The sequence below is a fragment of the Vicugna pacos genome, chromosome 7 (assembly GCF_048564905.1).
Source record: "Vicugna pacos chromosome 7, VicPac4, whole genome shotgun sequence".
Classification (NCBI taxonomy): domain Eukaryota; kingdom Metazoa; phylum Chordata; class Mammalia; order Artiodactyla; family Camelidae; genus Vicugna; species Vicugna pacos.
The window spans coordinates 80,891,018-80,912,173 of NC_132993.1; the positions used below are offsets into that span (position 1 = coordinate 80,891,018).

Genomic DNA, 21,156 nt, shown 5'->3' on the forward strand with positions numbered 1-21,156 from the left:
AGCACATCTCTGCAGGATTGAGCTGGATCTGATTCTGATTCTCACACGTCCTTGACAGAACTGTCAGCTTCGTTTCCATCACAAAATGTTGGTCGCTCTTAAGGGTGTCAGAACTCAATGTTTCCCATTCCCAGTGGAACTGGCACAGCTGGGGCAGAGAGGAATCTTCCTTAGACTTGTGAACTGAGCAATTTGGATTGACAAATCACTGAGAAGACACAAACGTGGGTTTGCATTTCTTCTGGAAGATCTCAATTATCTGAATCTGGAAGGATCAGAAAAAAATGAACTTTGCATTCATTCGTTGATAGTTGAGAGTTAAGACGTTACAAAAAGCAATCAGACCATCTGATCCCTTTGACCTGTGGTCTAGTCTGAACAGAACATAGCATTAAAAAGCTTTTAGTTTTATTAAGCCTTTAATCTTAACCTAAATGATAAGGTTAATATTGTTTTCTATTTAATTATTTGGAAAAATTAATTAGGCAGAAATTTATGCAGTTATTTTCCCACCAAAATATGATATATAGTATCCAGAGTTGATGACATGTAATATGCCATCAAATTGAAAAATCCCTAAAATCAAAGGCTTCATCACTACGTGGTTTGCATAGTAATTAAGTAAACCTTGCTTGCATCATAAGGAAAATGTAAGTTTCAAGAGAAATGGCTACCTTGGGATAGTCGCTCAGTGGTGATTGTAATATATATCAGAAAATGAGAATTTTTTTAGTTATCTGAAGTTGCTGCTGCTTTTCTTCTTAAGACTGATTCATTTTAAACATTTTTGGTGAATATGTGGTGTGCATTTCACTCTTTGCTTTTTAGCTACAGTATACTGAAGATAGCTTTTCCTGAAAGGCACAGGGTCAACATTATTGATATTTATTCTTTCACTTATTTATTCAGCACATATTTGTTGAGTGCCCATTCAATGGCAGTTACTATATAAGCCGAGTCTTCACGAAAGAGGATGTAGACATGTGAATAATGGGGAGGGAAGAGTTCCAAGCAGAGAGAACACCGTGAACGAAGCCCTCAAGTGGGCTAGACCCTTACAAGCTGGCAGAACTGCAGTAGAGTGTGGCTAGAGCTTAGTGAGAGAGGAGCGGAATGGAACAAGAGACCGAAAATGCTAGACTGGAATGCAGTTGGACCTTGAGGGGCTCTTAAGGTGCGTAGAGCTCCCGTCCTTAATTTAATATCACCAGGCCATGTACATTTTACGTTGTGTGTGATGTTTTTGTTTGGTGATGTTCTGGTGCCGTTGCCTCTCACTCCTTCCTTCACTGTTGTTAATTCTTTGTCTTTGCAGCAATTATTGCACCTGATTCTAGTAACTCTATCTTTTCTTTCTAATTTGCTTTCTGTTGGGTTGAAGAATCAGATGACAGACTAATTAATTAGCATCGTCTAAAGTGAGAGTAAAAACGTCATGAATTTGGAGCAGAGACAGTCTCCTCTGGGCCAAATCTATATACTTTTATAAATGGACCACTTTTCCTTCCGGACATCGGTTTCCTCATGTATAAAAGCTGTCTAATGATCAAAACACCACATCAGTGCCCTTTAAGCTTGCAATTTGATCTGGACTGATTTTATAAAAGATCTTTAGAAATTAACTGCATTTTGTTGTGCTGCCCATACTTAAGCTTGCCACATCTTAATTATCTGGAACTGTTAACTACTTCTTTAAATCACAGCCCACCCCCCAGTACATTAATAGACTACAAGAAACTAAACAATTGAAGTGTTGAAAATCATTGTCTAAATGAGGATCAATATTTAATTATAAATCATCTTCTCTATTACGCTTTTCTTCATCTGACTACAAATTGCATTATGAGAAAATGAACTCAAGTGAAAATTACAGTTTTGAGTTCCACGTCTCATGAGTTCTGCATTTTGGAAATGCATGTAATTATTTTCCTGTTCCAAAATTCTAGACTGAACTTTCTGCACACAGGGGTGCACAGTGTTATATACGGACACACAACTATTAACTCTTCGAGGGGAGAAGCTGTTTCTTCTATTTTCATTATCAGCTGCAGCATTTGCCACTGTAGTTTGCTCAAACTAGGTGAGCAAGAAAACGTTTATGGAATGAATGCATAAATGAATCAGATCCATTGGCTTGAATCTGGACTTTGGCTGAATTCATCAGGAGGCATCATCCAACTGCTCTTCGGTCTTCAGAAAAGCTTTTGTCAGGCACCCGTTTCTTAAAGTGTGAATCTGTGGTATTCTAGAATTCTCTAGGATTATGTAGGAATGTGTAAGACGGTCTTCAGTTGTCTCAGGAGAAATGGGTTAGTAAGCAACACTTACATAGAAATAAAGTAGTTTCAGACACTGGTCAGCCTCAGCAAAGTATTTGCAGAACAGCCATCAAATGACTTTTCGTTTGGGGATCAGAAACTGTCTACTTACCTCCAAACCTCCCTCCAGGCTAACTGCAGGGGAGGGACGAGTGGAAGGCAGGGTGCTGGGCAGGTGCTGACAGCTGTCCTGACTGTGGCGTCTTATTTCCTGCCGACCCAGGTCTGCTTAGCATTACACAGTCCTTAGCTTTGGTCAGGATGTGGTCAGTGTTTGCTGGAAGATGTATGAGAAATCGGCTTTCCAGGAGGAGGGCTCCCGAAAATTTACACTGTGCATGCAAATTTTAGTGCAGAAAATTGCCTGTGAAAATTCAGGGTTGTTGGGGGTGGGTTGTAGAAAATTTATTGGTTTGGCAGCAGTTAGAATATTTCTGTTGCCTCCCTGAGGAAAAGATCCTTAAGGTTTATAGTCTACATTTGAAAAGAGACAAATCCATTCCTAGAAATATTGGGGAATCACTGGCTCTCAAATGGGGGTCCATTCATCAGTGGTCAGATGATTCTGGAGAGCTTTGTGGGAGTCAAGAAGGCAAAAGATGAGGAGGGTGGAAGGCCTTGTAAGGATGGCTGGTACATTTGTGTTATAACAATCCTTGAAGATCACGAGGAAGTTGTGGAAATTGTTTATTGGATTAATCTGTGCCTAAACTTAATGGGGATTATCTTTAAAGAGCAGCTGTGGAAAATGCATCTGGGAAAAACTTTAACACTTCTGGAAGAAATTTATGATTTTAATCTCATCATTGTACTGTGTGGTGTTTAAACTATTAACTCTTCATTAAGACTAAGCGGCTAAATTGATGATGTGTGAGGTCCCTGCTGGCTTTAGATTTCAGTGATGCTGTAATTAATGAAGAGCAATGGGTGTGTCTGAGAAAGACCTGGCATGTCGCCTTATGTGTAAATCACACGGTGTCTTTGATAGCATCCCCTGTAGCATCGAAATTCTGTGGAACAAGGGAGACTAGATATCAGCCATGTGAGTAAGTGATTGATCTTGACGAAGAGATCCGCCCTCTGTGTAGTTTGGAGTTTGGGCCGCGAAGCCCCAGGACTGAGGAAGGAGACCAGAGCAGCAAAAACGTATCCCATCAGGATGTGTGAACACAAATGCTCACTTTTTGTTTTAACTTGAGCCGTGACCTCTCAGAACTGCTGGCTCAGCCTTTCCTAATACCCAAGCAACTTAAAAACAAATCATATCTTTTACCAAAATTGCATAAAGCAGGTCCTCAGGGCCCCGGGGCTTTGACAGAATTCATTCTGCAATGGTCCTGTGTCATATAAACGATACAGCAAATTTGTTACTTTTATTACAGAAAAATCAAGACAGGGTTTTCCAGAGTCCAGCTGTGGATCTTTGGGTTGTCGTCATGTTACTCTGAACAGAACAACTGTTTGAATCAGATCCAAAGATGTCCCTGAATCATTTGGTATCAGGGCATTAACGAGCTCTGCAGACATTTCAAATTCCTTTTCCTTCCCTTCTCTCCCACCCCTCCCACCTTAGCCAGGTGTGACTTAATCCGGTCTATTTTTCCCTAAGTAATAAGCTGTAACACACATATGTATGTATACATACATCAAATGAATGTGTATTTTTTTTTATATTGTGAAGTGAGTTTTCAAAATGGTGGCTTGCTTTTTTTTTTAAATAAGAGCTAAATACTTCACTGATTTGTTTTTATTAATAGGTACATAAAAATGGAGCTTCAATATTCATTGTATCCTAGGGTTTTTAGAGATGACAGATACTTTAATGATCTGCTAAGCCAACTCTTGGTTTTCAGAAATGAGAAAACTGAGGCTCGGAGTTTAAGCAGATTTACCCCCAAATCACACAGGTAGTGGCTGGTAGGGCTGGACTTGAATCAGGCCATTGAACTCCTGGTGTTCTTTCTCCTTGAGCACATGATTTGACAGCTTTATTTATATCTCTTGCTTCCCCTATTTTTCTCCACTTAAAATTATACATTATAAAGGGGCTTGTTTTATTCATCTGTGGTGTTTCCTTCTTGTTTTTCACGGTGAATTTATGCAGTTATATAATTCTGAAATCATATGTTACCTGAACGCGTAATTTCTGTCTGTGTGGGATGTTCACTGCTTTCTCTCCACTTCCCTCACCACCCCTATCTGAAGAACTCAGCCTTGTAACCAAGGCTCAAGTCCTCTGCAAGTCTCTGTGCTAAGTAAAGCCTTCCCTGGACAAGCCCCCAGCCCCAAACCCTGACATTCTAGCAACATGACGTGTGTGTGACTATGAGCGCTCTTTACATTCTCTCATATTTATTAATTTATTCATTTTCTTCTCTCTCTTTATCCCCCATTCCATCATACAGAAAACGGAATTCTTTACAGAACAAACGTCTAATTAATTTTAAACCCCTTTAGCTTTTATTCCTAATTTTGTTTCTAAACATGTATGGCATCTTGAAGGAGGTCCTGTTAATTCAATCTCCCCACAGGTTGTTGGTGAATCAGTTTTGACTTTCAATGAACCGACATTTATTGAGCACCTAGTGTTATGAATAACCATAGGAGCTGCTCCTACAGACACCAGTCCTCACAGCCATCCTGGGGAGCTGCGTTGTTCTATTCTACGTATAGATACAGAAACCGAAACACAGAGGGTACACATCTTGCCTGAGGTTTATTGAGTGACCGGATTGGAAATTCAAACTCAATCGTTGGAATCAGTGTTCAAGAATTTTTCCCCCCATTACATCCATTCTTATTTCATGAAGCACTCGTTTCAGGATGCCTCATACTTCAACAAGAATGAGTTCAGTATTCTAACCCCTGGAAGATAGCTCTTAATTATCAGAGGTTAGTGCAGAAGATGGGATGACATTTAAATTACTAGTTGGCTCAAAATGTAGAAGTTGTCCAGAAGCTTCTTCCTACAAATTCTTTGTCACAATCTATTTTTAACTCATGTAAAGAACTTAGTTCTTTAGCAGATTCTCCCTTACTTCATTTGGGAGACTCACTTCTTTTTTGACCCTAAAATGGAAACCCTTCTCTCGTGAGCAGTGATCCATCACTCTTGCGTGTAAATACTAATTAATATCAAACATAAACTTCAACTTTTTTTCAGTCTTTTAATCTCAGAAGTCCTGTTGGCTCTTTAAGTGGCCATATATAGAATGCTAAAGACAAAGAGAGCTCAAATGACAAGAAATATATTTGAAAACAATGGCTCTAACAAAACTCAGGCAAGCCTTAGCCTATAAAATGAAAGATTAAAAATCTCCTAGGTTTCCTCAAATTGAATCGCCTGGACCTGGATAGTTACTTCAAGTGTAATGCTTGTCCTGTGTTATGAACACTAGACAGTATTGCTGAGCTGTAGAAACCAGACTTTTATAATTCACTATTGCTTTTATCTGGCATTTGTCAATTAGTACTCAGTAGTAAAAGATGGGCTCTTTTAATTTAAATAAAGATAAAAAATAAGGATCAGAGAGTTCATTTAGCTTTTTGAGCTACTCAGCTCTAAAATGAAATGTTCTGAAAAGTGCTAGACCAGCAGCTTGAAGGTTAAATGTTGGCTACAGCTTTGTAGCTTCAAGTTATTAACTGTATTTTGTCTTCTGCCTTGAAGCTGTCAAATAAGAGTGACAGGTTTTGAAAAGACAAGAGAGAATGGAGATAAAGGGGTCTTCCTTCACTGGAGGAAAATGCTTCTTAGATATGGTTAAAAAGCTTCTGAGAAAGGCACTTCCAGTCTGTTGAGAGCAGAGAACCTGTGAATCAGGGAAATCAGAAGGCTCTTGGAGACCTGAGTGTGATTGCAGACCTAGTATGAGAAAGTTAGAATGAGGTCGTAGGGGAAGGCTCTTCAAAATAGCTACTGGACAGCGTGGTCCATTTGGTCAGGCAGAACAGAAGGAAGGAGTTGTCAGTATTGTCCTCATTTTGTAGGCGAAGGCTTGCCTGAGTTTTGTTGTAACCATTGTTTTCAAATATATTTCTCATCATTTGAACTCTTTTATCAAATGAAATATCAGCATGTAAAACTGATTCGAAGAGTTGTTTTGGCTGACGTGAGGGAGAGGGCCTGGACCGCAGCCACCTAAGCTTCACCTTTCCTCTTACAGCAGACCCTCCAGCATCAGAGTTCTCCAGGGCACAGTTTGGACCCCATACTACCACGTTTGGAAATATCATTGGTGCGATTCCCATGTCCTGTTGTTCTGGGGCCAAGGAGAGTGAAACTCAGTCTAGTGGTTCTCAAAGCATTTCCCTAGGCCAGTAGCATCAGGTTCACTTGGGACCTCATTCGACATGCAAATTTAGTGTCAAAATGTTTTGGGTGGGGCCTAGAAGTCTGTGTTCTAACAAGACCTGCAAGGGTCGAGATCACCGAAGTGTGAGAATCGTTATTAGAGCGCTGGTTCAGACGTTTAGATTTCTCAGACCAGTTGTGTAACAGGGTCCTCAGAGAAGCAGACCCCAACATGAGGCTGAACTTCCAGTGCTTCCAGCAGATGAAACGCCTGTGAGAGGGAAAGGAGCTGGAGCTGGCAAAGGCTGGGAGACCTGACCAAACTCATGCACGTCTACCCTGAGTGAAGGAGGGAGGGAAGGAAGATTGAGTGGAAACGTCTCAGAATGTTACTTCTAATTTCCGTTTTTTTTCCTCTTAAAAATGTTACATTTTCCTGAATTTTTGGAGGGGGGCTATGGGAAGAGGTGTGCATCAAGTACACTTAGATTGTTTTCTGGTCATCATGAATGATCTGTGGTAGAGACCCCTGTTTTGGCATACTCCCCCCATGAGAGCTGATTTTTGAAAGCAGGCACTGAATTTTGCTGGATTCAAACTGCAGACCCTGTCTCCTTTGCATGTCCACTCTTGGTTCAGTTCTGAGTCACAGCTGTCGGTGCCGTGCACACAGTTCAGGGGTCATCAGAGCTGGGGCCGAGTTCGTGGTGGACCCCCCTTTCTGGCTCTCTCCTTTCAGGGTTTCCTCTTCACTGCCCAGGAGCTGTGGTTTCCTCGAGTTCTGTCCTTGGCTCTTCAGGCCAGCAAGACAGACTGTAAGTTTTCTATGGAAGTTTAATCCTCCTCTCGTGAATTAGACCATTTCTTGTTTGTTTACTTGATTCTGTTTTTTGCTTTAAATATTTAGATGTGTTGCGGTTTCATATGTATTCAGGTCCATGATTGGTATTTGTATATTTTTAAAACTAAGTTATGCCTTTATCATCATGTATCTCCTTAACCTTTTAGGGTTTGTCCTTAAACTCCACCATAATTTTTATATTAATATTGGTACTTCTACCTCCTTTTTATTTGCATTTGCCTATCTTTTTGCTCATTTATTTATATTACATCTTTATTATTTTGTTTTAATTTTTAAAAATTTGACCTGTCAGTCTCATTTAAAATGGGAGAATCATGGCCATTCACATTTATCTTGCCACTGACTTTTTTTTTTTTGAGGTGAATATTTTATTTTATTTTATTTTTAACATTTTTTATTGATTTATAATCATTTTACGATGTTGTGTCAAATTCCAGTGTAGAGCACAATTTTTCAATTATACATGAACATATATATATTCACTGTCACATTCCTTTCTCTGTGAGCTACCGTAAGATCTTGTATCTATTTCCCTGTGCTATACAGTATAATCTTGTTTATCTATTCTACAATTTTGAAATCCCAGTCTATCTCTTCCCACCCCCCACCCCCTTGCCACTGACATATTTAGTAGTTTTTTCCCTTCCACTTTACTTTGCATTTAAGATTTATTTCCCTCTCTGGAAAAAAAATGCTAATTTTCTGATATGGTGATTTATTTACTTTATTTCCCTTTCAAAATTAGTTTTCTATTCCACTAATGGTTGTCTTCACTTTCCAGTGAAAGAAGTAATCTTAACATCTAATCATAGAAATGATCATAATCTCATATGTATTTCTCTGTTACCACATGAAATCAAGATACCAAAGTTTCTTTTACCAACAAACCAATGAATGAAACCTATAGAAAACCTTCACTATCTAAGTCTCCTTTCCATATATCCTTATTCTAAACTCTACGTTGTACCAAAATAATATTTTAAGTTCTGAACTTTATTAAAATATCTCTCCTGGTATATCGCTTATCTCAGGAGTATTTATTTATTTATCCCTTCCAGTTTTATTGAGATATAATTGACATACATCCCTGTGGAAGTTTAAGATGTACAGCATAATGGTTTGACTTATGTACATCATGAAATAATGACCACAGTAAGTTTAGTGGACATCCATCATTCTCATGTAGATATAAAATAAAAGGTGAGAACCCTTGGGATTTACTCTCTTAACAACTTTCCTGAATAACATACAGCAGTGTTCATTGTATTTATCATATTGTACATTACATCCCTAGTCAGGAGCCCTTATTTAGCATGTGTTTTATACATTTTTAGACAGTCTGTCAATGCATCATTATCCATAGATTTAATTATAGATGCGTAAGTATATATGTGTGTGCATACTTCTTTCTCATTAATGTTTCCTCCTTTCTTAATCTTCTCTTTTCTTGAGGCTTCTGTTCATATTTATTGTTTTAATAGATTTTTTTGAGTATTTTCTTTAGTTGGATATATGGGTCATTTGTTACTTGAATATTTGCAGACCTAAAGATGTGAGTTTCTTTTCAAGCCTAATAATGAGTGGAGGTTCTTAGGTTGTAATTTATTACTTTACTTTAGGTAATCTATAAATATTACTTTGCTGTCTTCCAACTTCCAAGTTTGAGAAATCTGATCCATGCCTGATTCTTTCATCTTTTCTTAAAGAAACAGTTCTTTCAATCTGGAAGATTGTAAGATTTTGTTTTTAAATTGTATTTAAAGAATTTTTAAATTGTGTATGTCTAAACTGTATTTTATCATCAACTTCATTTAAAACACAGTGGACTCTTTCAAGGCTTTCTTCCTCTTGGAGGATTTTTTTGGTTGATGTTTAGTAATTATTTTTCCTCTGTTACTCTTCGTCTTTACTGTCCGCCCTCCTCACCCCCCAGAATTCCCATTGTTCAGATGTTAAGGGCCCTTGGGTTTATCTTTAGTTGACTTGTCTATCTCTCATAATTTCTGTCTTTGCATATTTTCTCTGATTTTCTAGGCTACTAACTTGACTCTCAACAGAGACCAACCTCTCCTTCGGTTATGTAACAAATTTTGAAATTTAGAGATTATGGTGGTTTGGGGTTTTGTTTCTTAATCCTCTGGTTAGGGTGCCACGAGTGGGGCTGTGGTCATGGGGATGGTGGAGGGCAGGTTGTGTTTGACCTCAGTGCAGCAGTAAGCAGGTGGTGAGTTTCACATCCGGAACCGGAAAGCCTCTTTGTCCCCTGATTTCCACACTGTCTGCCAGCCTCAGTGGGAGAGCACTCAGCCTAACTGTTCACTACTCACCAGTATCTTGGGCTCCAAGGATACCAGGAGGCCCAGCTTTTCAGAAACCAAGTCCAGAGACTCTCCTTTTTTGATCGCCAGGGAAGCAAGAGGGTCCACAGGGGAGCAGTCCCTTTCATGTATCTGTTGTATGACATCCCCTACATCCTGCTTGAGTGCCTGTCGGCCTCGCCACCTGCTTGGCCCAAGTCAAGTGCCTGGGTCGGAACGGAGCTGGGAATGGAGGGGGAGAGAGGTGGATTAAGCCACTTCATTTCTAGCACTAAGGCAGCCTTGATGGCGAGACAGAGCACTCATCAGTTTTTAGTTTTCAGGAGATTGTGACAAGTACACATTTTTGGACAGTGAGTAGTTTTCTTTTGGCATTATATTAACAAGGTATTCTATTCTTAGGAGTTTAACAGCAGTTGAGGCTCATGCTGACTTTTTTCTTGCTTCTTATTGTTTAAAAACTGTAAACATTTGTTTAATTGCTTGAACACAGTATGTCTTTCAACTGGCTTACATGTTCATATAATCCTAAGAGACTAATATTCACCCCATAGTAGAGGCATCATTAGAAGATATCCCGGTGCGTTCATTATTCATTCATCCTTTATTCACTCTTCTGGCCAGTGTCTACTTCTTTAACCTTATCTGTCTTATAGACACAGAGTTTTCTTTTTTGCTAACATAGTGGTTCTCAAACTGTAGCCTACATCAGAATCGCGTGGAGGGTCTCTTAAAACACATATTATTACCTGCCCCCCAGCATTTCTGACTCAGTCGGACCATTCTTTGAGAATCACTTGTCTAACTAGGGTGGTCAACTGTCCTGGTTTACCAGGGACGGCTCCAGTTTTAGCAAGAAAAGTCCTATGTCCCTGGAAACCCCCCAGTCCCCGGACAAACCAGGATAACTGGTCACCCTAACTCCAACACGCTTGGTTGTACATTGGAATCTCCTGAGAAAATTTCACAAAAACTAATGCTTGGCTCTCCCCGTCCCAGAGTCTTTATTTAATGGGTTGAGGGTGTGGTAATGGCATCTGGATGTTTAAAAGCTCTCTAGGTGATCCTAATCAGAGGCTTATTAATCATTGCTCTAATTACAAGCCTCAGTCCCATGGGAAGGCTGTTGTAGTAGCTACTTTTTTGCCTGGAATGTACTTCCTCTTCAGCGGTTCCCATTCCTGGTTGTCCATTAGAATTGGCTTGGGAACCTTTAGACAATACCAGCTCCCAGCCCCCTGCCACCTAAGCCCGGTGAAGTCAGAGTCTCTGAGTCCTTAACTCCCCAGGTGATTCTCCCGGGCAGCCACAATTGAGACATACTGTGATCGTGAAGAAGATTCAGTGAAAAATACCCATCCTCTCCACTCGGTTTAAATTCTCTCCTCAGCCCCTCACTCTGATACTTTCTAATACATGTATTACTTTCTAATATTTTTTATTTAATTCTGTTTGTCTATTTTCTGCTTCCTCCCCCCGATAGAATGCAAGCTTCAGGAAAGCAAGAGTTCTGTCTTGTTTATCACTGTATCCCCAGATCCCAGAACAGATTCTAGAACATGTAAGCACTTGTTGAATATTAATTTATGCCTGCAATGTGCCAAGCACTGCGTCAGGACCCAGGGGCAGTACAGTAGTGAATAATAATAGTAACAACAGAACCAAAAAAAAAAAAAAATAGTAGTACTCTTTGCCTTCATAGAGCTCACAGTCTAGTAGACTCCACCCCCACCTTTTTTTTTTTTGACATTTGTATTATTCCATTAGAACCTCAGAAAAGTAAATGGTTAAACAAAGGGGAAACATTTCTCCACATAGAGACTGCCACTAGCATCTCTTCTTTTCCTTGTAGTTATCAGCAACACATTTACACGGTTAAAGGGACTCAGTGATTTATAGAAACTGAAATGACATTTCAACCCTGCCTTATAATGACCTGAACTGTGGTTTCAGGGCTGTGTGGTTTCTTCTGCCTTCCCTTGCAGCATGGTGCTATCAGGGAGCTGTGAGACAGTGCAACTTCCTCCCCACACTGCAGTCCTTGGTGGGACCCTCCTGGTGGTCCAAGACCAGAGCCCAGCCTTCCTGCTGTGGTCAGGCTGCAGGAAGTACTCTGCAGCCCCTCAGTTCAGCCAGACAGACACATGAAAGGGCCTGAGAACACACACAGAGAAAACACGTAAACAAGTGCACACTCATCCATTTTTATGGAAACAGACATAAATGGTGTGGGGGTTGTTCTGGCCCACGGAGTGTCTAGATTCTGGAGGGTTTAGTCAGGAGACAGTGACTGAATCTCAACAGCAGAAATTTCAGTGAAGGGGGAACTCACTTGGTAGATCAGGACCAGAGCGTCATGGGCCGAGTGAAGCCTCGTGCGAAGTCTAAGAGACTTCAGCCAACACAGAGCAAAGCGAGTAGCTGCTTCTTGCTGATCTTAGGGAGCCCTGCCTGGACTGGAGCAGGATGGTTCAGGTCTCGGGTGGAATCAGCATACCTTTCCTTCTGAGATAATTCACCTATCTGGGCCAAGATGAAAGGGATACTTTCCTATTTAACTTATATGTGGTAACTCAGCCATCTGAAATGATCTTATAGTCACTGTAGATGCCATAAGGAGATAAACCTCAACTTTGACTAGCTTACCTAGATTTATTACATCTTTAATTATTAAGCCATTAGAAAGGCTTAGTCTAGAACATTGTAATACAGACTAATTGAGAGAAATCCATTAGTTGTTTGAAGCCTGAGTTTGAACAAGATGTGTTTTTCCATGTTAGTGTATGCAGTATATTTGTCTGTTGGCTTATGTGTCTAAATGAGATGACAGATCCTTGGTTTGCCAAAAGGTGGTGTCTGTTTTACTTAAAAATATGCCCTTTAAACATTTAAAATATTAATTTTTTAGTGAAAAAGTGTTTAGTGAAAGTGTTAGAAGACTTGTAGAGGGTCTAGGCGTAACATCTGCCTTATCACGTTGTCTTTTGAATTGCTAGGTGGCCCAAATTTCCAAGCCAACCTGTTAAAGGCCAGACCAGAATCCTAAAACATCCCAGGTGGTGTATCTAATCCTGCTATGCACTTTGTTTACAGCTTAAGTCAGAAATCAGCCCACCATGACTCCACAAAGCAAAGGCATTCAGATGTGGTGGGTCAGGAGGAAGGCACATGACATTTCTTGATTAATCTATAATTGTAGATTTGTGTGAAAATGTACTCACACCAGCAAAGGATAGGGCAATTGTTTTAAGACTCTTTATTTCTTTAAACTCCTTCATAAAAACAAACAAAAGAAACCTTGTCTGTTTTGCTATTTATTTAATCATTAATTCAATATGTATTTATTATGTGCTAGATTTTGTGATGGGCACTGGGTATATAATGGTTAAATTTTTTTAAAATTTACAATTAAGTGGAGGAGGCAGGGCATTAAAAACTTTATAATTACAGATATGGTCTTACTTGATTGAAGAGGATGCTAGGAGAGATTGCTGTGGGGATATAATTTAAATGGGGGATGAAGCAGCCAAGTGACATTTAAGCCTCAGGGAGTCAGCAAGTCAAAGAGTGCTTTACATTTCAGAGTTCCCAGAAAATCTGCAAACCTCTCCTACTTTATAATCTACTTTCAAAACTGAAGGAAGAAGGTGGACAGTAACTTTAGTTTTTATCATATTCTTGGAAAAAGATATAGAAATTAATTTCCCCCCTAAAATATGGTAATTGTGGAGGAAGCCTAAAAGGGGACTACTTTATTTTCGTTTCCAAATTGCGATTTTTAGCCCACACATTTAATACCCTGCCTCCCAAATGATGTGTGTGTGTGTAATTTTTTTCTTGATACCTATCAGGTAAAAGATGAGATTTGCACAGGAAATAGAAATAGGAAAACCTACAGGCTAGAATATGTGAATAATTTCTGCAAGATGTGGTACAAATAGGACCTAATTTAGGGAGGTTCTGTTCAAACTGTCATCCATAGCAGGGGAAGGAAAGGTTCACCTGGAAAGTAAGCAGAAAGAATCTTGAAGGGTCCCAAATCAACTCCCCGTTTATGAAGACTAGTCTATGAAACTGAAGACAGGGAACCATCAGGCAGAGAAGTAAATGTCCCTTCTCCTACATGACTGGTCTGGGGTAACAACTTCAGGAAGCATCATCTTTGTTCTTTACACTTTGGTACTGAAAGTATTGAATACACACACACTTTCTCGGAATCTATTGTAAATTCCAAACCTAGGCAAACACACACCGTTTTTGTTTTTTTTTTTGAGTCATTAACATTTATTTTTGAACTCTCTCTGGGGTTAAACACACACCATTCTTTATAAGAATAAGAGGGAGAAGTCACTAGAAGAGATGCCTTCCTGAAACAATAAGCAGACATAAAAACAAACATCTTTATTCTTCTTACGTGGAAAATAGGTCATCACAGACTATCCACATACACTTACGGCCCAGTCGGAAAGTGGAGTCATCCTCCTCAGAATGGCCACACTGGCAGGGTTGTGAGGGGTACCCTTCACTGAAACAATCTAAATGTTATTTCCTAATTGAGGGCGTATTAAGACATTGTGTAATGGTTTTAGGGTTTTAGTGTCTCTCAACCATGATGTGTCTGAATTCTATTACTACATTTCACAACCGGAACTAAGGTTTAGTCACTATTTGCCACTAAACAATATAATCAAGCCAGAGGGTCTCAAGGGTGTTTTTCATGAATAAAAGTGCTGTAAACAGAATTCATAATTTGCATACTTGATAGTTCTCTTTGGGGATACTAGTTTTTCATCTGTCTTGAAGACACACTGTGGTACATATGTTGAGATAGAATTCGTTTATACTGCTCTAGCGAAGAACATCTGTGGAAGGCCTGTTCCTCCCCTGACAGTTACTGCCATAAAATGAAAGGTTGCTGAGTCAGAGCAAGTGCTCTGGACTTCAGCTTTTTCTAGCCCCTTTGTCTCAGTTTCCTCATTTCTGCGTTAGGGAAGCTTGACTTTGACAGGAGCTCTTGCATTGGGCGGACTCCTAGTTCTACGCCTGCCACAGAGCACACGCTCAGCATATGTTAGCTCTTTCTCCAGAAAGGTTAGGAAAACAATGATTTAATGATGTCAATCTATGGCATTTTCTATAATAACAGTAATGCTAATATTATTAATCTTTCCTAAATATTGTCATTTTTTCCCCACAAAGAACCTTAGGTTAGTTCTATTTGGTATAACTTCCTTAAAAACTAAACTGACACAAAAAGAAAAAAAACTGACTCACTAGGAAAATCTGATTTATTGAACACAAGAGTTGACAATTCAATAACTTGCTTTACAACTGGTTACCCTTAAGTAACAGTTAGCTGCTTATCTGAAACTTTTGAAAACAAATTCATTAAATGAAGAGGGATATCAGTAAAGAAAGATACACTTTGAAAAACTTAAAGGAAAGAAAAAAGATGAAAAAAATGACCTATAAATTCCTGTCACAATATAAAAGTCTGAACTTTAATGGTTAATTTAAAGAGAAAGAAATTTTTTTCTTGACTACAGAAGGAGATTTTTTTTTTATATTCTTAAACTGTTCTATCCTACATGGAGATTTTTTTTTGCTTCTTCTAATACATTTTGGCATTATATATTTATCTTAAAATGATCATTTAAAATCAAATATCCTTGCCATTGATAATTCAAAGTGTTTCTTCCAAAATATATGTTCCCTGGAATTGTCTGATGATCTCTAGGGACACTGAGTCCGTGATTTTACCTTCACATCCAGACAATGAAGCTTCAGGTCAGTTCTTAAACATACAGAACCAAAAAGAATGTTTCCAAATTAAACCAACGACTCGTTTTGTATCTGTAGCATGCTTTAATTCCTACCATGTATGGGTAAATTGGCAAAGTACCTTAGGGCTATAACAATCCTGATGGCTTGCAACCCGTGTTTTGCCATCATTGGACAAGTCCTGAGCCCATCTACCCTCACTCTTTGGATAAAGACAAAGCTCCATCCTGCCATGCACCTGGTCAGTTGTGCAACGCTGACCAGTGAACAGCTGCTAACAATAAGGGCATTGTGCTTATGTAACACGGTTCAGGACCTGATGGTTAGTCTCCTGACAAATGGTGAAACCCTAGGGAATATTCTCTTGCCAGGATGCCTGCTTCATGGAAAAAACTGTGTCGATGTTGAACTGTACCCTTAAATCTTTGCTCTGTATGAGTCAGTGGACTTGGGTTCTAGAAGATCACATTAGCCTTCCCAGTTGGTTTTGAGGGGGTTAAGGATCTCTCAGCCAAGAAATGGCCATACAGTGTTGCAGCAAATGTAATTTTAGGAACTGTTTTCTGTAGACTTGTTTTACCATGTTAACAAAAATCCGTATTATGTTTCTTCCCATTGATGTGGGTGTGTCCTTGTGTGTGTATTCAAGAGAGGCTTCCGTTTGTTGAGTGATCTTCATGCAAACATCTTGGAGTGCTTTACAAAAGAATTTTAAAAATTAAACCAAACAGGATATGAAACTGTGCTGCCAAAGAAGTAAGTCTTTAGGCATGATTTAAATTTAGTTAATGACATAAAGAGCTAAATCTGTTAAAGGAAGCAAGTTCCTTGGATCAGAGAAAAAGAAGCAGAAAACAGATACTCATAGTTTGTGTAAGTCTTCATTTGAGTAGCTCCAAAAATGTTCTTTTCGAAGTGCAGTTGGAAAACCCCAGGCTAAGTGAGTTCCAAGGAACAATATTTTAGGGAAAAAGACCAGATAATGGCTCCCGAGCACAGCGATCTACAGATTACAAAGCGTTTTCCCAGCCACGATCTCATTTGATTGTCACAAAACCCCACCAAAGTAGTTAAGGAGTGTGTTATCCCATTTTACAGGTGAATAAGCTGATGACAGGAGAAATTAAGGGATTATACTAAGGTCACTCAGCTAAGAAGTGACAGAGTTAGGATCCGAATAAGGATCTTGACCTAAATCTGGTGTTCTTTTTACAATGCCACGAGTCTGTGGCAGACCATTTACGCTGGATACTTTTCTCCTGCCGTTATAGTGCTCCGATACAGTGCTCTGATGTAACAGCAATGACCCTGGCTTCCCAGGGTAGTGTGGCATTCTGCTCCCTCTCGGGAGGGACTGCTGACATTCTTATCCAAGTGGGAAATTTGAAACCCAGGGTCTTCTAATGCAAGTGCACTGCACACGATAACGCCATAGCCTAATCCCGTCATAGCATGTAAACTAACTTTGATGGTTTGCCTTTCGAGTCACCCTCCCGCAGCTCCCATCCTCCCCGAGTTGATGTGATTGGAAGGCTCTGGGCGTTAGTTCCTGGGTGTTGTAGGTAACTTCTCCTGGGAATTCTTACTGAGCATCCTGTCCTTTGCACACTCAAATCAAGTGTGGTTATTCTAGAACATCTAGAAGATTCTATAAGCATGGTGGTTTCAGACAGTGAGTGGCCTTGTACCTGAGGGGTGGGTGATGCAGTGTGTGGACTGATTCTTGAGGCATACAATGTCCTTCAGGCAGATCATTCAGGATTGACTGTGCTACAGCTGCAAAGTTTTAAGTTTTGTTGTTGTCTTATTGCCTTTTCCTCTAGAAATACATTGGATTTCTCATCCAAGGTTTAGACTTTAAAAAGCTTACATTTTCTTTGATACTCTAGCTTCAGACAAAGCTGGGAAGAACACTGTTTTGTGACTCTATTGGTCTTTTGACCAAACACATGTCGTGGAACCCACCAGCAAACGATTGAAACCATATCTCTGTAACCATGTCTCTGGAGCAGGTCACTCAAGCTAAATACAAGTCCTTAATTTGGAAAAATGGAAAAATGGAGGGACACCATGAGGATGGTTGGGGCCTTGCAGAAAGCCAGTGAACCTAAAGATGTCACTTTTCACCTTACATTTGAGTAGACTTTCTGCAGATTTTTAACCTTTATGCTTAATTTACAAATATTAATATAAAAACTTCAGCTATCTTGCCCTCAGCCAATAAACTCAGCCCATCCAAAAGATTTATATGACTTCCATATGTCATTTGAGCATTTGAGACAGGAAGACAACCCAGCCCATGTGGAACCATAGGGGTTTATCAGCTGTGAAAGATGGCTGGAATGGCGTTTCCACTCGGGCTGCATTCCCCAGCCTGGCTTCCTGTACGAACACCTGTTCTCTCCTCCTTCAGTCTCTCTGGTGATGAGTTCTTTCTGGCTGCATTGTGCTAACCCTTGCACACTGCCTTCCTCCCTGAGCCTGTGTTTACCTCAGTATCACTTTGATTGCCTGTTCTCGATTCATCTATTCATTTCGTTCAACTTGACTTGACATTGCTTCTTCGCCCCTGCTCTGGATTTGCTCTGTACCTGCCTTTGGCAATCTGCCCTTCATTTGATCTGCTTTGAGTATCTGTTTTTCCAGGTCCTCATCACATGACTGTCCATCACATATTATCCTCTGTAATATGACTATCTGTGTTTATTCATGTTCCTTCTCATTTGGTTCCTCCACATCTCAGTGTATTGCTTATGACCCTCTGTGTCTAGCTCTGTGCTTGATTCTTTGGAAAGAATATAAAAAAGTATCTCTTCTTCCTAACTGGAATATTCCTTTTCATATATGTCCTAAACTTCCAATCATCCACATCTCAAGCAGCTAGACCTTGGTAATCATTTCTTCTTTTAAATTCCTGTAGCATTTGTTGTCCAGGTGGCTCAGGATCACCTCTAAGAAGACACATCATTGCTCAATGTCTGTATTACAATAAGGTCTTGGAAGGCAGGTCTTCAGAGCCTCAGTCCTTGGAAGAGTGTCTGGCACAGAATAGATGCTCACGCCTGCTAATTAGTTTTGTATGAAGTATAAGTACTGTGTACACAGAAAAACTGAGAGTATGACTGTATCAAATAATTCAGTTCTGAAGGAAACCATGTAGTTTTACGTGTTAAGTAGTGCTGTCCAATGGAAATTCCTGTGAGGACTGAAATATTCTTGATTGTCATTGACCAGTATGACAGCCACTAGCCACATTTTCCTGTTGAGCACTTGATATATAGCTACTGTGACCGAGGAATTGGATTTAAATTTTATTTAACTGTAATTAATTTAAACTTTAAAAAACCACATGTTTGGGTAGTGGCTACCAGATTGAATAATGCACGCTACTGGAATGTGGAGAATGGAAAGATAAATGTGGACCGTGCATTGGGAAATTCCTCTTGGAGCAAGATGCACTTGGGTCTTGAAGATGGGAAGCAGAAAGAAGGGGAAGTATATTTTAAGTGAAGGGACAGAGCAGAAGCTCCGAGGTGATTAAAGATGTTATGTTTGGGATCCATTTGAAGACTTGAAGGACAGCAGAGTTTGAGAACTACAGACATCAGTAAAAAGAGCAGCCATTTATTGGTGCTACAGGTCACATGCTGCTTTAATCTTCACAATACTGTGATGCAGCAAATGTAAGTAATTTGCCCAAGGGTATGAATTAATATATGACAGGCCTGGGATTTGAACTAAAGTCCGTCTAGCTTAAAAACTAAGCTCTTAACCAACAGACTGTAGTGTCTCATGTTCTGATATGTTAAGAAAGACTTACAAGTACAAAACAGTCCTTCATCTGGTAAATGGGTAAACAGTGGAATATATCCGATCAATGGGATACTACTTAGCAATATAAAAAGTAACAGAACTAGAAATAAATGTAACAACATGGATGAATCTCAAATGCATAGTGCTGAGAGAAAGAAGCCAGATTTAAGAGGCTACATACTGTATGATTCCATTTATGTGCTACCCTAGAAAAGGTAAAATTTTAAGGGACCGAAAGCAGATCAGTAGCTGCCGTGAGCTGGGGGTGAAGGGCAGGGATTGACTACAGAGAGACAAGAGAATTTGGGGGGTGATGAAAATATTCTATATTTTGATTGTAGTGGTGGTTACATGATTATGCACTTGTCAAAACTCACAGAACTGTGACCTAAAAAAGGGAGACTTTTACTCTATGTAAATTGCACTTCGATAAACTTGAATGAAAAAGAAAGGCTCACAGTAGATCCAAGTTTATTTTCAAAAAGGCAGGTGGGAATATGGTTAGTTACTCTAACTCAGGCTATTTTGAAAGATAAATAATTCTAAAATTTTTGTGTCTAAACTTATCTTCATATTTATGATATAAATATACACATATAACAGAAAAATGATGTAGGAATTGAACACTCTTAAAAGAGACGTGAGCATGTTTGTGTGTGTGTGTGTGTGTGTGTGTGTGTGTGTGTCTGAAGCAGTTAAATTTGTATTTAACTTGAGTTGACACAGTGAATGTTTATTCAACTTGGTGTTTATTTGCCATCGGCATGGGAAAGAGGGTGGAGGTGGAAGAGGAAGAGATATTTTAATTAAGCCTGAATGGTAAGATGTCATATGATTTATCCCATTTTCCTTTTATTTAAGTGAAAAATAACTACCATATGAAGTCATCAGCCCCTCTGAAAGCTTACTTTAAAATTTCCTGACACAAAATGTAATTCTTGTTTTTACAATAAAATCACTTGTATGAGACAATAGTACAATGGATATCTTTTTGCATATGCTGATTTCCTCTTTTAATATTTCCAAGAAAACTGTCATGCAGAATTAATTATCGAAGAGGCTTACATGACTTTGTCTTCACTCATTTTGTTGTGTGTTCATAAAACCATAGAAACATACAATTTTTAGGCAGAGGGGACATCAAAATATTTTACATCCCTCTCTGTAGTCTAAGAGGAGATAAGAGGTTATCTCTATTTCATAATTGAAGAGGTGATGTACAGAGTAGTTAAATAACTTTTCCATGGTAACCTTTCTAATGCTTAGGGTTTTATGCCTAAAAAGTGATTAATCTTAATAAAGAACTGTAAACAAGATTAATTAATGATTATGATTTAAGCATTTTTTCTTGGTTTTCTGCCTTTAGCATTTCTCCAGATTCAAGCTTTATTAACATCACATATAATAATACTTAAATAATTCTGGTTGATCTTAAAATAGTCTTATTAGAGAAAGCGTAAATTACAGGATGTATTATTCTTTGAATAGATTGCGTTTCCTAACGTGGACTCTGAAACAATGACTATAAAGACACTTTGCTGGCCTTAAGGCACTGGACAAATGTTATTGTTTTTTACTTTGATTTTTATCGTTCAGTCATTTGTTTGCCATCTTTCCTAGAATCCTGCATAGTATAATGCATATGTTTGCAGAGAAAACTGATATTTTTGCTAGCTAGGAAATAGTTCCAATGTAGTACAAATACATATATAATGAAATATCTAATCTACATATAACTTCCCGAGGGGCTGACGTGGCCTTGGACTACAG

At 39.1% G+C, this 21,156-nt stretch overlaps 1 protein-coding gene across 3 annotated transcripts in view; it reads left to right on the top strand.

Annotated features, from left to right (window-relative positions):
• Nucleotides 1-21,156, top strand: part of SUGCT (succinyl-CoA:glutarate-CoA transferase) — a 550,122-nt gene that overhangs the window by 300,988 nt on the left and 227,978 nt on the right. The window lies entirely within an intron of this gene.